Consider the following 21,687-nt stretch of genomic DNA (forward strand, 5'->3'; position numbering starts at 1 on the left):
GATTCCTTCTAATTCACTCGACAAATATTTATCAGGCTCTGGACACAGTCTGAAGGCAGAAGAGGGAAGGAAAATGCCCCCAGCCTCCTGGAGCTTATAGTCCTGAAACACAGAAACATCCAGAACCTAGAGAACAGTGCTACACCAGAGACATTTCACAGCATGTGAGAGAGGCGGGAGCAGCTCCCTGGGGAAATATGATGCCATCTAAAGTTCAAGTAGGGAATTAGGTGAAATTATAAGCATCACAGAAACAAAACAGTCATACCACCTTATAGGCTCAGATCCAGTAACCTCCAGGTTAGGGAATTCAGTTTTCCCAGCATAGAACAGCTTCTTCTGAGGTTTTTGCCCCTTAAATTTCATATAAGAACACTGGCACAAACAACCTGTAATTCAAAGGGATGGTCTGAAGATCAGGATGCTGCCTGTGAGGCTCTCAAGAGAAGGACACCATCTACACACTATTAGAGAGGCCACAAGTAACAAAACTGTGGCCAAGTTTCCACTGATTTCTCCATAAAGACAGAATCAAATTTTGTTCAAATCAAGATTTATTGAGCTCCTATTTCATAGACTTTAATAGAAATTGTACAGTATAGAGAAACAAACACAGCTCTTATCATCATGGATCTCACAGTTTGGGAGCAAAGTCAGACTTACAAACACAAAAAAGACAGGAAAAAAAAATAGAGACAAGAACAGGTATATGGTCATGTACAGTACAATCACACCAAAGTACATGATGAAAACTATCAAACTATCATATCCCACAGTGAGCCTTCTGCCAAAAGACCGTGTGGCCAAATGATTTTGAAAAGTGACATGTCACAAAGCTCTTTCTTGGAGATTCACATACACATTAGCATTTTAAAGGCTCTGGCCATCTGCCAAGTAAATATTTTGGTTGACTTGTTTCAATGCAGCATTAACCGAAGTTATTTGACCATGAACCCCCTTTTTATGCATTATACCTCTTAGGATTCCATTGGAAATACCTTTACAGATAGTAAAAAAAAAAAAAAAAATCTAATCAGGGAAGGGAGAGCCCAAACCCTAATTCCCAGATCAATCCTCAATCCCTAAGATCCAGAAGCCTCTCAAAGTCACCCAACTTGGGACTAAACTGGCTACCAGGGAAAGGAAGTGAATCCAAACTTTCCCACAACTTCATCCCCACTCTGCAGACTTTCCTGGTAATCTCTCATCTTGTTGTTCACTAAAAGCAAACTATACCTTTCTAAAAACTCTAAAGAGGTTATCTGTACTTATTGTAGAGCCCTGAGAAATTTCTGTCCCGATCTGTTTAGGTTTTTTCTTTTCATCTCCCATTTGGACCAGGACTCCAAGCTTATGTGCACAGTCCAATGCTGTTACAAAATAAACACACATATGCATAGGGCAACTTCTGGGAATTAGAAAGTACATCCCCCTAGGACACAGGCAACCTCTGTTCTAGTTTGCTGTTGGTCGCTCTTAAACTGTGTACGCCTTGGCTAATTTACTGTGGACTCTGGTATCCTTATCAATAAGATAGGATTACAAATATTGACTTTATAGGCTGCTGTAAGGATCAAATTAGATACTATTTTTGGAAAAGCTTCATAACAGGGACGTGTGATGCAAATAGAAGATGTTGATACTTTTATTTTACACATGTATTTACGTGCAAACTTGGTTCTTCAGGAAGGCTCAAGGCAACCCAGAGGATGCTCTCTCCTCCAGGGGTGGGTCTGAACAGATGCCACTGTGAGTCCTGTGGCTCTCCCCAAGATCCACTGCCTAAAAAGTGAATCTGCCTTCAGAAATTAGACTTGAACGGGTCTCAACCACCCTTGGTCTCACAACACAGTCAGCTGTCCTTTCACAAGAGCACGTCCCCGTGTCATCTCTGCTTCCATCAGAAATAAAATGACTGGCTGGTCATCATCCATCAGACCAGAGCTTTGCCGGCTCTCATGTTCAGGGACCTGGAAGCTTCATTAGCTTCAACGACTCAAACAGGCCCTGTAGCAGCTAAGGGCTCCTCGTTGTCAGTTACACAGAGAAATAAGAGGGATGGGTCCAAGAGTCTTGACTCTTGCATTGATGAGCTGTGTGACTTTGCCTATGACCTTTATTCCCCAGGTAACTCAGTTTCCACAATTAGTTTTATTAAGAAGAGTTAGTCATAAGTTAATTTAGAACTTTCACAAAGGACCTACCATGAGCCAGGCTGATACTGCTAATTTTGAGAAAGCCTGGGGCCTTCAAGACAGCCTCTGCTTTCAGTCATTCTGCCCACTGGAGCATACAAGCCATCAGGCATCCTCTCCATCCCTACCCCCAGTCTTGTCACTGAAATGCAGAGATAATATTCCAAGTCTTTCTGGGAGCCCACATAAGCCAAAATTAGAGCATCTTAAAGAAAATATCATCTCTCTGGATCTAAAGTGTTAAAGAAACTCCCCTCATGAACTAACACTGTGTGAGTCTGTGTCCCTGTTGAGAAAATTCTATGGCTTCTTTCACGGATTTTTGGACACCAGGATCATCCTGACAGATGGCAATGTGCACCCACCAGTCCCATAGTCTGGGATGTGACCTCAGTCCATCAGATCACTCTGGATGGAGGGAAGGGGTGGGGGCCTCTGGCCACAGTTCCTACCATATGCATTTGACATTTGGTGACTTTATTGCAAATAAAGTAAGACTGTGCAATCCCCCTTTCATCAGAATGAGAATGAGCTGGAATTTTATAGTGCTATTATCTACTGATCCATAAACCACTAAAAACTCAAGTGACCCTATTTTCAACAAATATGCTACTTAGGGGAAAAAAAAAAAAAACAGTGCCCTCACAGAGAGGTGCTCAAGCAGTGCTTAATATGAGGTTTTAAAATGCTTTGACAAGAAAACTGAGCAGGAGGGCAGAACATATACCACCTGTATCTATCTATCTATCTATCTATCTATCTATCTATCTATCTATCTATCTAGATATAGATAGATATAGACAGAGTACAAGTGAGGATTTTGTGGCTGTACCATTAGCTTTTCCAATGCAAAGTTAATAAATGATAACTGAGCACCTACTAGGCTACATTGAATGCTAAAGAATAAAACAGATTTGAACATCCAGGGACTCACTACCTAATAGGGATCTCTCACATGCATGGTGCTAATTACAACCTTATAGGTAAGTCTGTTTTTTTAGTTAAGTGTTCCAATCCCTGGTTCTGCCTCTTAGTACCTGTAGAATATTGGTACAGGTTACTCAATCTGTCTGTGCCTTAGTTTCCTCAACTGTAAAATGGGAGAGAATGACAGTAGGTACTTCACGTGTTTTATGACAGAATTATATGAGTTAACGTATACAAAATGCCTAAAAGAATATTTATTATTATTATTTCTCTTAACTGTACAAAGCAGTTTAGCTGTGTTTGCTCATACTATCATTAAGGATACAAATCAGTCCAAGCAGCATGCTCTGAAGAAGGAATTCCTTGCATTTTAATTGGGGTGGGGGGTGAGAGGGATTGGGCGGGGTGGGAGACTCCTTGAATGAGACGGCATTCAAGGAGATGGCATGAGATGGGACTCTGGAGACAGGTAACACTCTGAAATGCAGCCATGCATAGGAAGAAAGGCATTTAGGGCAAAATTAAAATAAAATGAGCCTTACTTTTTACCACCAAGCAGAGAAAAGGAAGGAAAACTTGTTGAAAAATTCTAATTAGATGAATATTATCTTACTGTTATGAAGTCCCTAAATCCACAGACTAAGAACAACTATTAGAAATAGAAACTCTGTTCTGCACATCATTTCAAGGGCATACACTTCTTGGGGCTGCTAATCATATCAACGCACAGTTACCACATTCCACCCTAGGTAGCAGTGCTGGTGATTATAGGACTTAATAGGACATTACCCAAGCAATGGAGCCATAAACGCATGTTTGATTATGCCAACATTACCAGTTCAAGAATGGAACACACACACACAAATATTTTTGAAACAATTTGCCATCCACAAAGCTTATATATTTATATATATATATAAACCTCTGAAGACTGCCAGGAGTTTGATATTTAGTATCAATCCCATTTTACAGAAAAAGTAGTGATTTCCCCAAAGGTCCACAGATAATAAATGGCGACCCAGTGTTCAAACTCACATACCTTGACCCCAAATCTCATGATCTTTCTACTATAAGCTCCCTCTCTTACTGCCATTATTTTAAATGTTTGTGTCACAGACATGGGGCCAGAAATACTATTTTCTACTGAGGTCTCAATGTCTATCTCCTGCTTAGCAAACAATCTCAGCATTTGTCATGTCCTAAAGGAAATCCCATGTTGCTTCACGCCATTGATCTGTAGCTGTCTCCAACAAAAGGACTTGAATGCCTGCTGTGGCCCTGGGAATTTTAAATAAGAAGTCAATGAGAGATGCCAGCAAATGGTTCTGTAATCGTCTAGGGGCGGATAAAACCTTGGTGGAATAATAATCATATCAATATGTCGGCTACATGAATGATCCTGCAGTGAATTACAACAGGGTACTTAAACTCCAAAGCCTGGGGTGGCACATCCGCATAATTAATCTCACTCTGCAGTAACCCCGCAGGGTCAGCAAGATTGGCATTCTGCAGCAGAAATTAATGTCCTATTATTTCAGTCCCCTTCGGTGTTTCTTCAGATTCAGGAAAATAGTATCAGATGTAGTAGCTCTGTTGACACAGACAAGGTTTTAGAGGATCGCCAAGTTACAAAAAAATCCTCACATAAATCCTGGTAGGTAGAGAATGAATTCAATACATAGTTCTAATATACGTACTAAATCCAAGGCTCTTGATATTTTTATTTTATTCTAAGATTCACCTAGACCCTCCAAAGGCCACATGTCGATCCATATCGTCCAGCTAGGGCTTCTGGAGAATGATTTCAAGAAATCACATTTTGATACTATGTCCTCATTTTAGAGAAATATTAGCTGATTAATATTAGATGAAAAAGACTTCTCAGAGCCTTTAGAATGCTAATAAAGCACACTGAACTAAATTACTTAGGAATCATTCACCGTGCTCCTCTAACTTAAGTGACTTTAAAAATTTTTGTTTAAGGGGCGCGTGGGTGGCTCAGTCAGTTAAGCGTCTGTCTTCAGCTCAGGTCATGATCCCAGGCCCCTGGGATCAAGCCCCACTTGGGGCTCCCTGTTCAGTTGGGAGCCTGCTTCTCCCTCTCCCTCTGCCTGTAGTTCCCCCTGCTTGTGTACTGTCTCTCTCTTTCTCTCTCTCTCTCTCTCTTTCTTTCTGTCAAATAAATAAATAAAATCTTTAAAAAAATTTTTTTTGTTTAAAATATCTCCAAGTGTTAGGATAGGATTCTTGGCACAGCTTAGAAATGCAGACTGAAGTTCTTTCAGAAAGAAAGGGGTTTCATCTGTATAAGGCACCCGGCAAGAGACCAAGCTTTGAGAAATTCCTGTAAATTATCTCATAGGACATATTATTAAGAACTCCTAGTGATGTATGAGTCATGAATTCTTAATTGGGGAAAAAAGTGGGAAATTCAAATCAATTTTCTAATTTACTAAGTCATCCCAATGGCAATTTGATGGAGAAGCAATAGCATAATGACTAGCTAAAATGAGACATAAGGCATGCTGGTGAATGTAAGTACGGCAATGCTATGCTCGGCCAGTATAGCTAATTGGAGTTGATTATATTTTCACTTCTCCTAGCATTTTGGATGCTTAAAGACCATTGTCAAATCAGAACATAAGACACCACACATAAAAAGTCAGAAAACAGAGGGGAGCTCTTATTTCTCCAATTAGAAAAGGAGTCAAAACATAAAGGGACCTGGCAAATAACCCTTTCACCTCTGTAACCTTCATATATGCTAGAAAAATTAAAAGTGTTATTATTATTTTTAATTGGTCTGCCTTTCTCTGAAAAAGATGAGAAAAATGCATGTATTTATTAGACTGACCTAAAAACCGGTAGTTGTTTTTTTGGGTTTTTTTTTTTTGCATGTAAATACTTCTTTCTATCCACTGATGCTTGGGAAACAGACAAAAATCTTGTTCTCCAAAGCCAAAAGAAGCAAGGCTTACCACATCACAGACAAGAAGGTAGTAGAAGCCTCAGGTGAGTTTTGAGTGCCCTGAGGATACCTCTAACAGCTGACTGATGACAAGAACCAAATCACTTTTCCCACATAGCTCAGCTAAATTCTATTTCCCTAATGTCCTTCAGACGACATTCTGGATCCTCCAGGATCTGGTGCCACAACTTCTCACCCAACCCTCTTCAAAACCCTCCTCACAGAACCCAGACTCTGGCCACAGGCTCTTACAGATGGTGCTACAAATCACCCTGTGGTGTCTCCCTTCCCTTTTAACCATTCCTTCTATCTGGAATGACCTGCATTCCCCTCTTCACATGCACAAACACTGCCCGTCCTTTGCAATCTATTTACAAAAGCATTTCCTTCATGAAATGTCCCTGCCTCTCTTAAGCCCGACACGATTTATCCCTTCTCCCTACAACTTTGCCTATGGTTCCAGTAATGTAATTCTCTACACTGTACAACTATTAAGTGTGTATGTTTTCCCTCTTGAGATCCTGGAGAACAGGGTCTATCTCTGGTGAAACCTTGTCTCGCAGGGCCTAGCATGAAGGCCGGCACACAGAATGTGCTCAGTGCCCTGGGCCTGAATGACTGTGGTCTCCAGAATACAGTGATTCTACAGGCTGTTTCTCAGTCTAGGGAAATACTATAACTCTGTCACTTGTTTTCTACACCTCTGATCTCTCAACACTCATTTCTTTCCCCAGATCATCTCTAGGGAAGTGTTTTCTCACTAAAATCTGTCAGACAATTTACAAGAATGCCCTGGGACTGTCATCTGCTTTGCCAGTGGAGGACCTGGTTAGGCCTTCTACTACGTACATTTGCATTTATCTTGTGCAGGATGCCCCTGAACAAGTGAGACCCCAGTGAGCTCCTGCCCAAGTGTCCACACAGGAAACCAGTCCTGGAATATGATTTAATTTGGAGGCGCAAAGTCTGATTCAACATTATTGCAACTCATTTTTTTGCCAGGGTGAAATCCCCTGAGCCTGCTGCTGCTGGGCAAAAAGAAATTCCTTTCTTCCTAACGGTACATGTTCCGGTGGATGACTGTATTTCTAAATGCCATGTTGAACTCCTCAGAAGCTCTGAGGAAGCATCTAGGTTAGAAAGGAAGAACCGATAGGAGGAATGACAGACATTCTTTTGGCCCCTTCCTATCACTCCCCAAACCCTGAACTCTGGAGTTTTTTACCTGAAGCATGATTTGGGTCCGGGGAGAGGGGTGTGAGCAAGGACCCGAGGGAAACAGAGAGTGGAGAGGTAATAAGCCAAGCCAGGACTATGTGTAGGGAGGAGAGAACCCCAGGAAATTTAACTTTGAGAACAATCATCTGTTCATTCGACAACTATTTTCCAAACCCCTACTACATACCTCCACCGGAATAAGTCATGCTTTCCCCATACACATGGCGCTTCTTCTCATGTCTTATTTTATTTGATATTCACGGCATTTATTCAGAAAGAAATATAAATTCCCTGTTTTATAGATGAAGAGATTAGGTGCAAAAAGCTGAAGTGTCCTACTCAAGCTATCGTGGCAATCAAATAGCAGAGTTGGTTTTAAATAAGGTTCTCTGATTGCAGCAGATTGCTGACCGATTCTTCTTCTACATCACATCACTCTCTCCAACACCCATGGCAGCCAAGGAGCTACGCACGTAAAGGAAGTGTTCAATATTTAGCTTTCTGTGTTTCACAGAACGACCCAAAAGATCAATTAAAAACAATAAAGATTCATTGGAGCAAAGGTCATGGAAAATGCCAGGCGACATTGGTAAAATCCCTGAATTATAAGCAAAAAATATTTCACTCGGAGAGCATTTTTTATTACTTTGCAAGAAATGGAGTGGCACAAATGAGGTGTTTCTGGGAACCGCACAGACTTAGATTATTTGTAATTAGTGTAACATCACTTGTGTAAATGGGAGCACCACTTTCAAAGGTTTTAGAGTCCTTTTTCCTAGTCAGTTTCCCAAGAAAACACCTTTGTGTTTCAAATCCTGGGCAAATAGAACTCAGCTTACCGCTATAAGCGGGATATTGAAATTTCACCGGCAGTTTTTAATAGGTAGGTTAAAATGCTAATGATGGTGGTTGCCAGGGGCTGGAGGGCTGAGGAGATAGGAAGTTAGTGTTTAAAGGGTACTGTTTCTGTTGAAACTTGGAATGATGAGAAAGTTCTGGAGATCGATGGTGGTAACAGTTGCACCACAACATGAATGTACTTACTGCCACAGAAATGTGCACTTTTAAGATGGTAAATTTTATATATACTTGACCACAATAAAAAAACAAAAATTAAAAAATGCTAATGAATTTTCAAATCAGATACCATCATGAAGGTACAGAATTTGTTATACAAAGCCAAAGGCAAACTTCGGGTAAATCTCCGGTTGATCACAGACTCAGAAAAAAATGACTTTAATTCTGAACTGCATTAGTTAAACAGACTAAAATGTGTCCTAGCCTCTATAAAAGCAAATACAAATTTTAAAAAGAGGTTTAATTCCCCTTGAAAATAAAGGAAGAGATCACCGCACCCACCCACCTCCACCCCTGCTTTTTGTCAGAGCATTTGCTTTAGAAAACTAGCAATTTTTAGGTACTTCCCCTCTCTTTATGTATATAAATCCTTTCAAAGACTAGACAGGTCTCCAGTCACCAAGGTGACACAGAAATGTCCTTCTCAAAGACCTGGGGGCCATCTCTTAGAAATGTAAACATCAAGATAGAGACGCTGCCTCTATCTAGTTTCTAGATGCTTAACTTTGGTGGGGCGCCTTGCTCTAAATTGCAAAACTACCTCCTGTCAGATCCAGCAACCCCACTCCTGGGTATTTATCCAGAACAACTGAAATCAGGATCTCAAAGAGATGTTCTTCACTCCCATATTCACTGCAGCACTATTCACAATTGCCAAGACATGGAGAAAACCTAAATACCCAACCACAAATGAATGGATAAAGAAAATGCTGTATACAAATACAACGTCATACTACTCGGCCTTACAAAAGGAGGAAATTCTAGGATCACAGAAAAGAAGGAAATACGGGACAACATGGATGAACTTTGAGGACATTATGCTAAGTGAAATAACCCAATCACAGGAAGACAAATACTGCATGATTCTACTTATAAGAGGTATCTATAATATTCAGCTTCATAGAATCAAAGTGGAATGGTGGTTGCCAGGGGCTGCAGGGAGAGGAAAATGTGAGCTACCTAATCAATGGGCATTAGGTTTCAGTTAAGAAAGATGAATTCTAGAGATCTGCTGTATAACATTGTATCTATAGTCAACAATAATGTGTTGTACAGGGCGCCTGGGTGGCTCAGTCCGTTAAGCATCTGCCTTCGGCTCAGGTAATGATCCCGGGGTCCTGGAATCGAGTCCCGCATCAGGCTCCCTGCTCCATGGGGAGCCTGTCTCTCTCTCTCTCTCTCTTTCTGTGTCTCATGAATAAATAAACAAAATCTTAAAAAAAAATAATGTGTTGTACACACACAGATTGTTTAAAAGTGTAGATCTTGAGTATTCTTACCACAATAAAATAAGATTAAAAAAAAATTAAAGACATGAGAAGTTTTTCACTTGGATAAAGCCAATTAACTAACAATTACCAAGTAAAGGATGTCACTTGCATGACAAATGATGATACCAAGTCCTCCTACTTGAATACAAGTTGTAGTTTATCTTGAAAACATGTATGCAATGAGCTGCTTCACCATAGGAAAGGCTAAGATTTCTTTCTGTTTGTGCCATCTCTTGGTGGGTTGCCTGTGATGTACTTCATATTCTAATTTAATGCTTACTTAATAATAAAAGTGTTTTCTCTTACATTTGTGGAGAGAATTTCTGGGCTGAGAGATTTCATTCTTAATTATATTTCCCCAACTACATATAAAATTATAACATCTATATTATAAAGCCTATAATTTTCACTAAAGTTAACTTTAGTGGGGAAAAAAAAAAGCTAAATAAAACACAGACACTCATGAGAGGAAAGGCTAACTCCCCTTATTGCAAACTGACAGGAAAACCAAAAGGAGCAAATGAGCTTGTGGAAGAAAAGGAAACACAAATTTTAAAATAATGAGTATTGATAGTTATGAAAGCCAATGAATGGTGAGTGGTACATCCAAGGACAGGAAGAAATTTCCCTACAGACAGTCTCATGAAAAAGTTTTGTAAAATTACTACCAAAAAGAGACTTCTATGCCTTCAGCAAAGACAAAAAAATGGAAAGACAAAAGGGAAGAAAGGCAAAGAGAACTTGAGAAGGAGGGAGGAAAGGAGCGAGAGAGAGAAAGAGAAAATATGGATGTGAATACAATAATCAGAGTTCAGAGAAACTCGTCTTTCAGTTTCTAATGAACTTCCTTCCATGTCTGCACATCCTGGATTTCTCTAAACAAAAACTCTGTGACAATTTTGTTACAAGGTTGTTAGTATTTACCCCTTTCTACTTTGTACTATAGCTATTCCTGCATATGTCTCATCTCTTCTATTTCATTGTGAGCACCTTAAGGGCTTGAAGGCAAAACAAATTGTGCTTTTTTATAATTCTCGTTTAGGTCCATTACAATGTCACATGGAGGGCACAGGACTAGAAATTATCTTCTAAATAAGTTAATGAATATAAGTGGAAAGAAATATTCCAACAATCTTCCTAATCTTAATAATCCCCCCAAAATGGATGAAACAGTCATTACATATTCAAGATCTGTTTCTAATAACAGGAAAAAAGAGCAGGTGTTCACTGGGCTTGTTCTTATATAGGTCAAATAATCACCTGCTTGGTTATTTACTCTATTTTTATTTTATTTATAATTATTTATATGATTATATTTATTTTATTTTACTTGATTTGTTATCATGTTTGCTAATATTTTTATCTTGTTTAATTATTTGTTTTGTCTTACATATTCATTTATTATATTTACTTTTATTTATATTTATTGTAATTTCACTAATTACACTCAGCGGTTTTATGAAGGGTGAGGAACATCACCAGAATTACACAAAACAGAAGTTTGATTATGGGAAGAATGAGTGGAATGAATAAGAAGAAAACTATAAAACAAAGATGTAGAGATTAGAAGACAGAAGTGCCAGACAATCAGAAAAACAATAATGCCAGGGACAGTAGGCGAGATGGAGATGTTGGGGGAAAGAATCTTAAGGGACTCTCTAAGAGGAGATAAAAGAAGTCCTTTTGAAATTATGAAGCTCCTCCCTTTCCAAGTTTTCAAAAAGCAAATATAATCAACTAAAACAATGTTATTTGCCTGAGATCAGATGCACCAAAATCTGACTCTGGACCTTACTCTGACCTTGTGATCAGGCTTCTGAGTCTTAAAACAAATAGACAACTATGCCAGTTGTACAGATTTTTATAACCCTATTAATAAAATATCAATATGAAATTTTTTTCTGTGCCTTAAATATAATCCTTTGGACAGTGAATTCCCATGAGCTTCTGAAAGCTCAAATACTCCACATCATCGAGGTACTTTTCAAAGATGTGAAAGGAGAAAACAAATTTGATTCCAGGGTAAGACCTTTGTGCCAGGTTCTCTAAAACCTGACCACGGCAATGGCAGGACTGAGACCATTTGAAAGATATCTTGCTGACAAGAATCATGAAAATGCCTTTTATTCATAGATTTCCCTCACATATCCAAGCTCACTGAAAGCAGAGGCTTTCATTCAACAACACACACTGATGGGCTTCTACTGTGTGCAAAGCCGTCCACCCTGCCCTGCAGATGAAAGGTAAGGAAGACACAGTCTCTGATCACAAACACAGTCTATCAGAATCCACTGACACAAAAGCAATCAAGTGAAAGGCAAAGTTAGATATCCTTCTAAGACGGTGCTTCTTGAATATTAAGGTGCATAAGGATGATCTGGTGATCTTGGTAAAATGGAGATTCTGATTTACTAGAGTCAAGACAAGACTCAAGATTCTGCATTTCTAGGCACCCCCGGAGGCTGCTGCTGCTGAGCCACAAACCACACACTGAAAGCAACAGTCTAAGTGATAAGATGCAAGCCAAGGGTTATGGAAATGCTAACTTAGAAGTGACTCCTTGTAGGTGATAGGTTCAGATAGGTTCCACAGAGAAGATTCTGCTTGTCAACAGGCAGAGATGCACACATAACAGATGTGTGTGTCTGTGCAGGTAGGTAAAGAGCAGAAGGACCACACAGAGGAGAGGGGGGAGTATAGAGGAGAGGAGGCAAGGAAAGAGGAGAAAGAACTGAAAAAAGAGAAAGTAAATTGAGCAGACTTCTGAAAGCAGAAAATTGCATAAGCTCTTTAGAGAAAAGCAAGGTATCTGGTAAGACTAGAATGTAATTTGCGAAGGGGGTGACAAGAACTTATGAGAAATAGGTCTGTAATGATCAGCAAGGAAGAAAGGATGGGGATCATATGGATTTGACTCTTTTTTGGGGGGAGGACAGGACGTCTCATCACTAACAAGGGAAGCAAAGTCTGGCTGTTAAAATAAATGAAGCAGAAAAAAACATCCTGGAATGTAGTCTGGCCTAAAGTTATTCATATTCCACATTTGGACATTTTATCTAAGTACCCAAAGTCATTATTGTTCTTCAATATAATTGCCTTTCTGCCAATCATAGCCCATCCTCAGCCAAATAACCTATCTTCAAACAAGACTATGTAGGACTGAAACCAAATACGGTTTGTCCTGAGCTTTCACAGTGTCTGCCATTGGCAACCCAAAACTCAAGCAGGATCATAAAGCATTTATATTGATTCTCAAAACCAGATAATATCCACAAACATTTCATAATGTAATATCCTGGAAAAGGAAGCTAAATGAGGCTTATACTGGTTACTATATAAGGCTGATGAATCACTGAACTCTACCTCTGAAACTAAGAATACACTATATGTTAATAAATTGAGTTTAAATTAAAAAAAAAAAAAAGAGTATATAGGGTTTGCACAGCGGCCAACATGGAAAGGCATAGCATAGTCAATGCATGGTGGCACAGGCTGGGGGAGCTCACAGAATGCCTAGGATGTTCAAGTAAGCTGCCAAACTCCTAATGGACAAGTTCACTGCCTCCTCTGCCAACATTATTAATAAAAATAAAATGAAAAGAAAAGGTATCTAAGGTACCTAAGGTAAAGGTGTCTAATAAACCCTCTATCAGTATTTGTTTCTGTGTCTGTCCAAATCAGTAGAATCTGTAAATGTCATTAATGGCTCTTTAGGATAGGATATGAGCCTCACTTAGCAAGAGACGCCATGTCGACTCCCTAATTTAGTCTGGAAGTAGTCAAAAACATAAAAACATTAAGAATCACCCATAGATACATAAATGAACAGGGATGTGATAAAGCAAGTATTAAATAATATTAACAGTAGAATCAAGGTATTGGTTATATGGGTGCTCACTGTAACAGATTTTCAACTCTGCTGCATGCTTTTAAATTTACATAATAAAAGGTTAGAGGAAAATTACCAATAATCCTATTATCAATCCTATATCCCCCTTATAAAAATTATAGTAGGTAGGAAGTAAAAACATTATGTCCCCCTCTCAGCTCTTTTCAGCATTCCTTAATCCCACTTGCGACATAATCACATATAACTGCTAGTTTTAGATCTTTACATTCTTTGCATATAATTTTTTCCTTATTTTTCTTTTTACAAAAATTGAATCACGTATGGATCTACAAATTGCTTCTTTTTTTTAACAATATATCATTCACATGTATCCAGATCAGTTCATATAATTATATTTCACTCCTTTTAATGGCTAAATACAATTCCATTACCCAGCTATCCTACAGTGTATTTAACCATTTCCCTACCGATGGCATTTTGACTATTTTCAGAAATTTGCTTTTTTTCACACCACATTTAGGCTTCTGGTGATTTTAGTATAAATAGAAAAAAATCCATAGGTCCCAGGCATCTACCCAGGAGACCACAGTAAAAATCTGAAGTGCTTCTAGTGGCTAGGAAGCATAACAGCTAAAAAGGGACGAAAGCAAAATACACAGAATCAAAGGCATATGGTTATACCTCAACAGTGTGTAACTCAGTTAGTAGGCAGTGTCAGTTATCAAGCAAATAACCAGTAGCTAACAACTAGGCAAACTAGTGCCCTAAATATTCACTGGAATGAGTTCTGCACCAACTTAAAAAAATCAACCAACTTCACTTCGAGTACTCTCAGATCCTCATTCAAGTAACTTCCTTATACGAGTCCTTATGCCAAAGCACAGAAGAAACGCAAATTTGGATGGACGGCAAAAGGCTTTTATAAGTAGGCATGTTGATGGCAGTGAGAAAGTTGAGCTATTTAAAGAAAACTAAAAAAACAAACAAAACAATAATAACCAGTGATATGGAGTCTGGGGCCATTTAGTGGTAGAGTCTTACATATTTCAACAGGCCCTGAGGACATCATTATGCACAGTATAAAATAACTGATGTTCAAAATCATGGCCCTGAATTATTAATTAAAGGTATAATTTCTCAGGATACTTGCTGTAAGACAGCTGCGAGGTATGGAATACACTTTAGGAAGACATGCTATTAAAACAGTTACAACAAGATCCTTGATCATAGAAGACTTGGGGAAGGCCTTGAGCCAACCGCCTCAGTTGACAGATGGAAAAACAAAAGCACAAAGATAACACGATTGATCCAAGGTCTGTTGGTTGTTGGAAATAATCAGAGCTGTGATCCAGGAGAGGTGAATCTTCTGCCACTGTGTTTGTGGCTACCCCACGAATACAAAATTGTCAGTGAGGAACTGCAGCCTTTATTTTTCATAATGCTCTACAACCCAGAAAGTAGCTATCATGGAGTCTTTTCAGACAGCTGTTTTACCTTCAAGCAATCCTGTGATGAGAGATGTGAAAGTAAGTGATCCTGCTGGAGGACAGAGAGTGAGTGATAAGGCACAGTTTTCCTTGGAGAAGTAGACGTTCTAAACCCAGGGGAAAGCAAAGCAGTGTTCACTGGCAAGGAAGAGGGTTGCACAAAAGGGAACTTACGTCCAGCACATTTAGCATGGGAAAAACAAGTCCCATGGGCGTGTGTGTGCATATCTCCTTGCTACCATGTATTCCTGGTCACCAAAGTATTGTTGAGGATCATTCAACTTTGAGAATCTAGTCTCATTCTTTCTCTAAATATTCATCATTGCTAAATAAACCAAATAGGCAATGTATTTGAAAGAGAATTGCCCAAGGAGGCAGGAGACGTCCATTCACAGCCCTGTGTAACTCTGTACAGGGGCCTTGGGGCTGTTACGGGTAAAGTGAGTGAACTGAATCTGAAGATCTCAAAGTTTCCTCAGGGCTGTGATTCATGCTTCTGGTCAGGTCTCAGCAAATAGAAATGAGACAAATAGGGGAAATCTGAATACCATGTAGTATGCAATAAAGTTTCACATATTTGCAACAAAGGCTTGTTGCAACAAAGGCTTTCTGAGCCCTATTTAAGAGAGGACTTCTTTCCCTAAGTCCTATGCTTCCCTGGGTTGTTTTTTAATTCTCTCCCTCTTTTTCTATCTTCTTATCAAGATGACCTCTAGAAAATCAGAAAGGGTCTTGGAAGTCAAATAATGTTATTTGGACACTATTTAGGAAACACGGGCCCAGGAAGGATCGGTGACTTTTATGAGGTCAAGAGCTTGCTTGTGAAAATGTGGGATTGCTTTTGATTCCCAGTTCAGACTTTCCTCTGATAAAGCCATGCTGCCTCCCAATTCTGAAAAACTACTAGGAAATATAACTGTCCCCTAAAAATAACGCACCATTTATATCCCAGGGAAGAGTCATGTCTAAACAGGCAACGGTCCTGTGTCAAAGGAAGACGGCGACTCGGGCCCAGGAGCAACGAGTCAGCTGCTAGCGAAGCTAAAGCCGCTGTTCTCTTCCCACGACTCTGTGAAGATTTATGGTGTTCATGGGGAATCTTGGCCAAACTACCTCCAGGCAGTGTTGGACCAGATCCCTAGAGGAGTCCTCGCCGCTATGAAGTTTTTAACATGTTTATCTGCTGGGGACGAGACAGCTGTGAGTTCCTGAAGCTTCCCTGTAAGGAATAACACTTCATAGTTTGAGATATCCACACATGAAAGATTTGAGCAAAACATACTTAGCTATAACATTTCACTTAAAAAAAAAAAAGTTGACCTAGGTTGGAGATTGGTAAAGTCTTTGTAAATCCTGTGGGGAAAGATCACTGGATTTAGTGGAAAAGCATGGTCCATTCTTACACACAGCACTGGTCAGTATGACCTACTGTTAGTTTTGCCTCTTTTTATTCTTTTAAATTAAAGCTGTTCCTCAACTTCTGGACACTCTATCATTGTACCACTCCTTGCTTCAAGAACTGAGGCAGTGTTTCAATTCTGACGTTAAATCAAAGGATTATCATTTTTGCACAGCCCCGCTTTCAGATTAGTAGTAAGCCAATTAGAAAAGAAAAAGAGAAAACAGAAAGAAAATCGGGGGGGGGGGGGGCAAGGGTCGGGGGAAGGGAGCTTTGCACTCCTGACATCCTGGCCTGCAAGCCGCTCTCCTCTGAAAGGGCAAGAAGAAACTGCTCTCAAAGACACTTCCGCATATGCCGCCAGCTGCAGAGGGGCTCTTTCTCAGGGGATGCTTGTCAGGCCTGACTAGGACTTGTTTCAGGGTGTGTCTCCATTCCTCCAAGAGGCCAGCCCTGGGCAAGACTGCATTCATTCGTAATCTAAAAAAATTAAAACATCCCGAGCTGGCCGCCAGCGGGAGGTTTTCCTACGCGGATGTGCACCTCCCACGTGCTCCAGTCACAGACACCACTGGGCTGGTGAGAGGCCCCGACGGATCGGTGCCAGGCCCAGACACAAGTCCTCCATTCTGACCCGGAGTGCTGCCAAGCGGGAAAGAACCACATCCTTCCTCATCCTAAGGCCCCTTCTTAAATCGAGCAGTTGTTCGAAGGGGAAAGCACAGGGGGGAGGGAGGAGGCGACATCACTAGTTGGTGTTAATTATAACAAGGGGAAACCTTTATTCCCAATATGAAGTTTCTAAGTGAATTCAACACAGAAGCTCAAGGCCGGAAAGGCCCTTAAATATCATTTTGATTCAAACATTTTCCAAAATTCAAATATCCCTGTAACATCCTTGCCAAGTGGATGTGTAGTCCCTCTTTAAATAACTCTAATGACGGTGAACTCATTACCGAGATAGTTTTCGTAGGGCCTGAACTGTAATAAGTGTCTCCTTATGTTGAGCTGGACCCCGATGCCCTGGAATTTGTACTTACTTGTCCTGATTGAGGTCTCTGGTGCCAAATCAGAAGCCTTCTCTCTTCCAAAGATACCCGAGGGCATTCAACCCAGGGGTTCTGGTATTTGAAATCAGCATTGCCTTATCTCCATAGACCTCACTTTCCAAAATGGGAGCCTAGGGCTTTTGCAAAGCTCCTGTTCCCTTCCTTGCTTCTCTGAACCTCAAAAGCAAGAAAAGGATACTGAGAAAATGAAAAGATCATTAAAACTGGAAGAACTGGTGTCGATTGATTAAGGCACTTCTTATACTATTTAGGCATAAAAGGAAATTGAAAATGGAGCTGAGGAAGCAAAATGACCAGGGGGTTAGCTCATCCAAGCAGGGTTTCTAGGGAATTGTCAGACTGATCAGTGTAGTAACTCAACATCCGTCACAGATGCCCATCTAGCCGTAGGCAAACTGGAAGAGGCCACGGGACAGAGGGCACGCCTCAGCACAGTGAAGCAAAGTGAAAAGTTTCAGCATGGGCTTCGGACTCACCACAGACCAGACTCGGATCCTCTGGAGCTGTGTAAGCTTCTGAACCACACAGACTCTCTGTTGCCTTATTGGTGGATGGGTCAGTAAAGCATCTCACTGAAGCAGGTATGAGGATTATGTGAGAGAAAATTATAAAGCACTTGGCACACAGTAAACACTCAGATTTCTCAGCTATTATTCTTTATTATTATTACCAGAAGTCTAGCCTTCAATTCTCCGGAACTTTTCCCTACATAGCGTAGCAATGCAGGAAGCAGAAAACCCATATATCTGGGAGGGTGAAATGAGGTCAGTCCTCACGTGGGAGAACAAAAGCAGGAGAAGCAGCACATTACAGTGGAAAGTACACTGTTCCAGAACTTAGAAGACCAATTACCAGAGTTGTGGCTAACTCTAAACAAGACACATCCCTTTCTGTTGTATTGGCAGAGCCAGGGGCTTAGCCTTTTGACCTTAACTTTCTAGTATTCTCAGAGAAGAATTACAAGTTCTCTGTGTAAAGACAGCTAGGAAAGCTTGATTTCTATATGCCTCCTTCTCCTCCCCTGAACCATGTCTCTATATCAGTAACTGCAAAAATCCTACACACCCCAAAGCACAGAACCTGAAGTTGTCACCCCAATTTGATATGCCTTAAGGATCCCTGTAAGAGAACAAAACTCTTCAGGGGTGCACTGAATAGAGGTTATAGGTTTTGAATTCACTTGCTGTTGGCCGTTGCAATCTCAGCAAAGAGAGCAGTAGGTGTGTGTGTTCTAAATAAATCAAGACAAATGAATGAGTTCTGCTGTGTTTCAACAAGTAGGAAGCCAGGAGATATGTTTTATAAACATTTGGGAGTATATGCTTGGAAATGCTCATAGGAAAGACTTACAGAAGGACCTAATTCAAAGATATGTAGGTCTCCTGGGGGTGTCAAGGTACCTGTTCAGGTATGCTTTGGTAAAGAAGTCCTTCTTTACCCTGTGTTTGGTGTTCTGTGCTTTGGTGGAAAGAAGTAAAAATCCTGCAAGGGGGTGAGGAATCAGACAGCTGGAACTGTAACACTGGGGTTACAAAGAGCCTGCACTCTGGGTGGAAAAGACCTTAGAGGTAATGAAGTCCTAAAACGATGGGCAGATTTAGGACAGGGACAGAAAAGAACCAGGAATGTGCCCCAAGATTACCAGGCAGTGGTGCATAGCGTGAAATGGAGGGATGAACCATAGCAAGGTGTCCACTGAATCTACGCAAGTGCAGTGAGTGCTCTTGAATCAAGGGCTACGGGGTCAGTTGATGGTTATCACAATCTCTGAGCTTCAGTTTTGCCACTTAGGCCAATTCAGACCAAAGTGACCTTGCAGAGTTGTCAAATCAAACAAGCTAAGGGACATGTAAGTCATTTGCAAATTGTTAAGCACTTGGACAAACAGAACGGAATACTCTTATTACTACTCAGTAAAGCCAAAAAGCATTATTTTACTAAACTAAATAAGGGATGTTTATTTTTATAGGATCTTCCTCTCAAAATGATACTGACGTGGTTGCATAAACCAATTTCATGTTGGTCAATGTTCCAATTACATATACACTTTTTCTTGCTTTTCACATACTGGAGGCAGAATCATCAGGGAATTTTAAAGAACGGTTATCAAGGTACACCATAAGGATATTAGTCAACATATTAGCCATACGTCAAATCACCTTGGCTTGCAATTGTACACCAATATTTTTAATTCCCAGGATGATCCTGAACAATCACTTATGATGATTCTGAGTCACTTTCCCAGGTGAAAATAGAATGCAAATTTTCTTGCCTGGAGTATCATAATAGAATGTTCATTAATTGCCCTCCCCCCGCCCCCGCCATTCCTTTCCTAAGCTCCAATGCTATGACACCAAATATCAGATCTGTCTAAAACACACATCTGATAATGCCCCTCCCTTGCTCAAGAATATTGTGTTTCTCCTTGCCTTACAGGTTTAGGTGCAAATTCCTCAAGAGAGTATTTAAGATCCTCGACAATATGGTCTTGGCTCAGCTTTTTTAAGTATGATCTATGACCTGGGTGCTTGAATACCATCTCCCAGTCAAACTGGGCTCTCCCCAAGCAAGGCACCAGCTTCCTTCCTTCACTTCATGTTTTCATCCTTTTTCCTTTATCTGGAGTATCACTCATGGTTTTAACTGTGTCAGTTTAGTTCAACTGGAATTATGTTTTCCAGAATCCCATTCTCTATATGGTTCTTAGGGGTAGCTACAGGGAATTGTACATGAGATTTGGATGGGAGAAGTGTAGCAGTATCCATTGTTTCGCGAGGGCCTTTCTAGGCCCCTGGGTACTACTTACTGCCTCTCACATACATAATGGCCAATCGGGTGGCTGACCTGCTAAGAGGGGGCAGCCAGCTTTCAGTTCCTGACAGATCTCTTCCTTCAACCTCTCTAAGTCCGAGGCCCGGCTGGTGTGGAGCTCTGTGGCTAAGCCCACCAGCTCCTTCTGCAGGCCACCCACATCATCGAGATTAGGTACAGTGAGAGATAATTAAGGGTTGCAGTTTGTCCTCATGGGTTCCAGGTTGCTCTCTTCCCCTTCACATCCAGCTTTTCTTCCTAACTGCCTGCCTACTACTAAAACTACTGCGGAGGTAGTTTTCCACGGACTTCTTGGCCACCACCTCCTCAGGGTCCTGAGTAAGTGACTTTTTATCTCCCACTGTCCCCTTTTGGGGCTTTAATGGTCCAGCTTCTCCCTCAATTGTAGGTCCGATACCTATGATAAATCCCATATTCCATATCATCGACCCATTTCATTCATGCTCCTTGGTTGGACCCTAACTCATACACTGCTCTTCCCCTCTAGTCTATGTCCAAAACCTGCCCATCAATTCAAGACTCACATCCTCAGTTCCTCATAAACCCCTTCCTGAGTGACACAGCTATCTCTTTAAAACACAAACATGTTTTTCCATATATCTTTTAAAGTTAGGTTATCCACTCTTACACTCTTCCAAATACTATAAAAGTTGATTGCAAACCCCTGTGATTATCTTACCTTTCAAAATAATCTACAAATTCTTATTCTTTCAGGGGTTGTGTTTGTGTGACTATATTTTAACCTCCATATCTCACTAGTGTCTTGCCTACAAAAGGTTCTCAGCAAATGCTTATGGCCCAAGAGTAAATGTATTATTGATGCTACCAGTCCCTTTTTAATACCACAGGTAACCAAAACCCAGTGCTCCTGTATATGGCATGGCCTCACCTGTATGAAGACTATTCGGTAGTGACTTTACCTTCCTATTCCCTTCCCTTAGAGAAGAGCTGTCTAATCCGAATCCAACCCTGTTTATTTTTATCGTACACACAGTTCTAACAAAACTCATCAGCCCGCTCCCTACTCTAGAGTAAAGCGGAAACAGCTAATTATATGGGGAATGGAGAGAAAGCTGCTACAGCAAGACATGCTGAAAGCAAGAAAAAAAATAGCAGACAATGAAAGGGAAAGAGGTCAGAAAATTTATAAAAATCAGATTAACACAAATTTAAAAGTATACTGGTCTAGGGCCATTTAGTACATGGGTAAATGATCTCATCTCGATAAATTTTAAAGGAATTACAGTCTACTCCAATAAGCTGTCCTGAATCACCAAGATTAAGTAAAGCCCCATTATCTTAGAATAATCGCCTTCTGAAATTATTTTTAAAACAAAAATTTTGAAAGAAAGTTACATACTGAAATCTTACCATTTTTTAAAAAGATTCCATA

At 40.3% G+C, this 21,687-nt stretch overlaps 1 protein-coding gene across 3 annotated transcripts in view; it reads right to left on the reverse strand.

Annotated features, from left to right (window-relative positions):
* Window positions 1–21,687, reverse strand: part of IL1RAP (interleukin 1 receptor accessory protein) — a 125,957-nt gene that overhangs the window by 92,993 nt on the left and 11,277 nt on the right. The window contains exon 1 of one of the 3 annotated variants that reach the window (XM_088025054.1): window positions 15,932–16,212. The exons of the other annotated variants lie outside the window; for them this stretch is intronic. The gene's annotated coding sequence lies outside the window, so the exon portion shown is untranslated. Of the gene's footprint in view, window positions 1–15,931; window positions 16,213–21,687 lie in introns of those variants that run through there. 3 annotated transcript variants of the gene reach the window in all.

This window comes from Eumetopias jubatus, unplaced genomic scaffold (assembly GCF_037043125.1).
Source record: "Eumetopias jubatus isolate StellerSeaLion01/CBP00866 unplaced genomic scaffold, mEumJub1_p1.0 scaffold_1, whole genome shotgun sequence".
Classification (NCBI taxonomy): domain Eukaryota; kingdom Metazoa; phylum Chordata; class Mammalia; order Carnivora; family Otariidae; genus Eumetopias; species Eumetopias jubatus.